The 4,993-nt window shown below is 37.2% G+C and overlaps 1 pseudogene; it reads left to right on the top strand.

The window, feature by feature from the left end:
• The first annotated feature begins 582 nt into the window (after positions 1-582).
• LOC118703034 lies at positions 583-2,653 on the top strand (annotated as a pseudogene).
• Positions 2,654-4,993: the final 2,340 nt, after the last annotated feature.

Here is a 4,993-nt window from a genome sequence, read left to right as displayed (position 1 = left end):
TGTGTGATGTTTTATTGGGAAAGGTTGGTAGGTTGGATCATCAAGACACTGAATGCCTGAGTTATAATCTCCTGCCTCTTTGCTATGTACAGATAGCCTCTTTCTGGCATCCTTACCATGCATTCTTACCAACTGTAATTCTTACATAATAATTGCTCAGGGTTTCCAAGAGTGCAAACATGGAAACTGTCATGGTTTCTTAAGGCATATAATGAAACTGGCACAGTGTTGTCTCTACCTCATTTGCTAATGTGAATCACAGGGATGGAATCAAACATGCACAGATTCACAACCATGAGAAGAGGCAGCAAGAGGGCGGACACTTGTAAGGCAAAGAAAGAAGTCTCAGAGGAAACCAAACTTGACAGAACTTTGATCTTAGACTTGTAACATCCAGAACTATGAAGAAATACATCTATGTTGTTTAAGCCACCCAGTTTGTGGAATTAAGAAAGCCCAAGTGAACTAATACACTGCCATTTCTAATTGATTAGCAGTAGACACAATATTTGAAAAAAAGTAGACCCTTAAAAATGGAAAATTGAGATTGCTTTTCTGAACTTGATGGACTTGAAAGCAAAGATGATAATGTTCCTCTTGGAGATGGGTATTAATGGTGCATGACACACAATAACAAAGCAGCGACATTATCATTAAAGTAGCCTAATGGAACAAGACTTTGGCAGAGTTAGTGGCCACAGTGCCTGATTACCAGAGTTTGAAAGACGGATTCTGGTGGAGTGTGAACAATGGCGCTGTCTCTTAAATACAGAGTTGAAAACAGAAAAATGACCATCTCAGTGATTACAACCACATGTGAAGGAGTGGTACAAGTTAAATAACAGGTGAATCACAAAAGAGAATATTTGAAAGCTGAAGATGAAGTTACTTGGCATCATTATCCATTAGCAAAGTGTATTTTAAGTATATTTTAAAATAAAATAAAACTATTAACTCTAGTAAAGTTAAAGAAAACGGTTCCAGGCTGGCTCTGTCATCATAAATAATATAAACCTGAATAATACACTTTAAGTACCAGTTTCTGGTTAGTGAATGACAGGCAGCACAGTGACAGTCCTGAGAGAAGCAAACTAATGAGGTGACAGACAAGGCTCTTGGCCTGTGACATTTTCCCACTGAGGACCTGGAAGTGGAAGTCCAGGCTGGACCAGGAGAGCCTCCCTGAGCTGAGCACTTTCTATCCCTTCTTATTTTAATCATTGCTTTTGAACCTAATATCCTTTTATATAACATTCCAGAGAATTCTTTACTTGTCCTTTAATAACACTCATGATTGCTAGTTCCTATGTGATATTGGTCATCCCTTCTAGTGTAGGTTGGGTTCCTTATAATAATTTATATTGAGAAATATCAGTGCACCCACTCAGGCTCAAGAAAAAAAAAAAGTAACTTAAACAGAAATGGTAAAGTAGGTAAAAATTCCAACCAATCCTGGCCCCCCTCCCCCCACAAAAAAAATATCCTCTCTGCCTTGCACCTTTGTGTTTTAACACACACACACAGGTGCAAGGCAGCATGGGAATAAAGGTGGGCCACAGACAGCTTTCCTCAACTTCTCCAGACAAATAATGGAGACACTTGCCAGGCCCTCCAGCTACTTGAGGATGTGTGGGAAATGCAAAAGCCAAATGCAAAGCTCGGAAGACTCAGCTCTCTCTCCCTCTGAGTTTTAAGGATAACCATGGAATAGCCCTGATGGCATATATTTCTGAAGCTCAAGAGCAAATGTCCTTTTACCATCTGTTCAATGAAGCTGTGATGATGGCTGGCCAATCTTGAAAAGATGCTATCTGTGGCTTCCCGTTCAAAGCTCTTCATTTTTACTTGGCCAGAGCCCTGCAATTGCGGAGAAGCCCTTGTGAGAGGATAGCTACAAAAATGTGGTGGGTAGCACAAGCCAGGGTATTCATTTACGGTTGGAGGGCTAAACCAAACCACATTTGGCCATTTCACCTTGGCATATTCAGCCAAACCTCAAGCAGCAACTGACCAACACATTCTGTTAACCATTCACACATGCTTTGGAGTTGCCCGTGGAATATTTTTTTTTATAAAGAAAATGAAAAAAAAATATTATAACACCTCTGAATGATATTTTTTCGTGTGTCACAGAATAGGGCTAGCAATAATCGTATCCTTTGAAGCACAAACAAGACCTGCAGCCATTATGAGGGTGCGTTGCTAGGAGGACTAAAAATAGCAAATTGTGTTGAGAACATGGAATGGTCTCTACCCATCTATGTTGTCAGCCCTGGTGCTAAAAAACAGAAGCTTGAAGACCCTGGAATGAGAAACCAGGAGTCCACTGTCTTACCTGCTATGAAGAGCCATGAGCCCATCCAAATGCCTGGAATGAAAATTTCAGAGCATTTTCCATTACCCGGATGTAAAAGTCAAGATGATATCAATAATCCTACTCCTCCAGCTCCAGCTTCAGGTCCAGGTCCCCAAACCCCTCCCTCTGTGTCCTCTGGCAAAACGCTCCTTCCCCTGTTTGGGACATTAATCATTTTAACCAGTGCTTCTCCTAAATATCTCTTTGTTAGTCTGTAGTCAGATATATTCTTTATTAGTTGAAGTACACTGCAGGGACCACACATGAAATGATCAAAAGGAATGCTATGTTTTTCACTTGTTGGCCAAAGTGAGTTGATAAAATGAGAATTGCATGTATTATTCACTTCTCAAAGTTAGAAAGTTTGTCCAATTATGTTGTAGAATCATTTTCACTTATTTGTATATTAATCTTATTGAAAAAAACCTTAACCTGGTTGAATTCAATAAAATACTTAAGGATATTAGATTTAAAACAAAACAAAATATACACACATAAATTTACTAATCATCTCATAAGTAAACGTTGTTTCTCAGTTGTTATGAGACACTAGAGGCCCGATGCATGAAAATTCATGCAAGAGGAGGCCTGCCTTCCCCAGGCTGCCAGCATGGCTTCCCTGCAGCACCTGGGACCCTGGCTGCTTTCCTTTAGTAGCTGCCGCCAGGCACTCAGGCCCCAGCTTCATCTGGAAAGAAGTTCAGAATGGCACCCGGATGTTTGATCTAATTAGCATATTACCCTTTTATTATTATAGATACACAAATACTTTAAAAAGATAAATGTATTTAAACTCCTTAAGTTTTTAATTTAAAAATATATATATAAATGTTGCAAAATTTTAAATTTCATGACAAAAAATGAATTGCTACAAAAGCATTTGGTTACTTGATTTATATGAAATAGCACATTACCTGAGTTCATTTATTCATTTATAGATACATACATGAAAGCATACACATCAAATTTATTATTATTTTATATTCCAGAAATGATCAAACAACTTCCACCGCTGAGAGATGTAAATGTTCTAGAAAACCTGATTCAATTTCATCCTGATTTTGTGGCTACAACTTAAGCATCTTGAAATTGTGTAGAGTGCTAATAGATAAATAATAATAAAACTCTCACATGTGAGGCATATTTTAACTATTTTCATACATTTGAAACACCTGGGTATATATACAGACTCATGATTTTTAAAATAATTATAAAATAAACAAGTTGTGCTAAAAAGAATTCCAAGATTAGTATTGCTAATCAAACATACAATACATGCCTAACACTTGATTAACTTCAAAGTTAGTCTTAAAGCATTAAGTAGCCCAGCTGGTGTGGTTCAGTTAAACACATCGGTTAAATTCCCGGCTAGGGCACATGCCTGTATTATGGTATCCATCCCCAGTGTGGGGCATGCAGGAGGCAGCCAATCAATGATTCTCTCTCATCATTGATGTTTATATATCTCTCTCCCTCTCTCTTCCTCTCTGAAATCAATAAAAATATTAAAAAGATGAAGTGGATTTGATTACATGTCTGTGGCAATTCTGGTGGTTTTCGCTTGTCCTTATTAATTCACAGCATAGTCCAACCTGAAAAAACTACATTAAAAATATCTGTTCCCAGAGAGTATTGAACTATTGTAGATTTTATTAACACATTAAGTTGTGTAAGAAAATGAATGGAAATTTTTAAAGTCCCAGAGGACAATCAAAGAGAATGCTGGTCTCTCACTCAAGTTCCGCATTAAGAATCTGTATACGCTAAGTGAACTTCAATTGTTTAATGCTGCATTAGCTCATTTGTGTCCTTACATTTAATTCAGTTTAAAGCAGTGAAATTTAACAAATGTTTTTTTCACTCTACTAATTACCAGTCTATTAGGTGTGAGGAGATGGAAAGGGAAATAAGGCATTATTCTTGTCCTCAGAATTCATTCTCCAGAGAGCTTATCAGACCAAAAAGAAAACAAGAAGACAAAAAAAAAAAAAAAAAAAAAAAAAAAAAAAAAAGCCAATGTATTCTTTGTTATCTATAGTTTATCTCATTTTTCATATTCCAGTAAATGTAATTGCCTGAATTGGGTTCCCCTCAAAAATTGATATGTTGAAGCTTTAACACCCAGTACCTTTGAATGTGACTGCATTTAGAGATAAAGCCTTTAAAATCTGGTTAAGTGCAGAAACCGGTTTGGCTCAGTGGATAGAGCATCAGCCTGCAGACTGAAAGGTCCCAGGTTCAATTCTGGTCAAGGGCATGTACCCTGGTTGTGGGCACATCCGCAGTAGGGGGTGTGCAGGAGGAAGCTGATCGATGTTTCTCTCTCATCGATGTTTATAGCTCTCTATCTCTCTCCCTTCCTCTCTGTAAAAAAAATCAATAAAACATATTTAAAAAAATAAAATCTTATTAAGTTAAACTAAAGCTGCTAGGATGGGCCCTATTCTAATATAACTCAATGCAGACCCAGTCTGTGGTATTTTGTCACAGTAACCTTAGCAAAGTAATATGACAGATTATGAAACATTTTTAAATGTATACATTTACTTAACATATATTCAAGAACCTACTTTTAGAGTTCTTTACAACAAAGAAGCAATGAACAAGAAAGACATCTCTGAATAATAACTTTTAACA

This window comes from Pipistrellus kuhlii, unplaced genomic scaffold (assembly GCF_014108245.1).
Source record: "Pipistrellus kuhlii isolate mPipKuh1 unplaced genomic scaffold, mPipKuh1.p scaffold_m20_p_4, whole genome shotgun sequence".
NCBI classification, from domain to species: domain Eukaryota; kingdom Metazoa; phylum Chordata; class Mammalia; order Chiroptera; family Vespertilionidae; genus Pipistrellus; species Pipistrellus kuhlii.
Note: the sequence above shows the minus strand (reverse complement) of the source record. Positions and strands in the feature narration are given on the sequence as shown.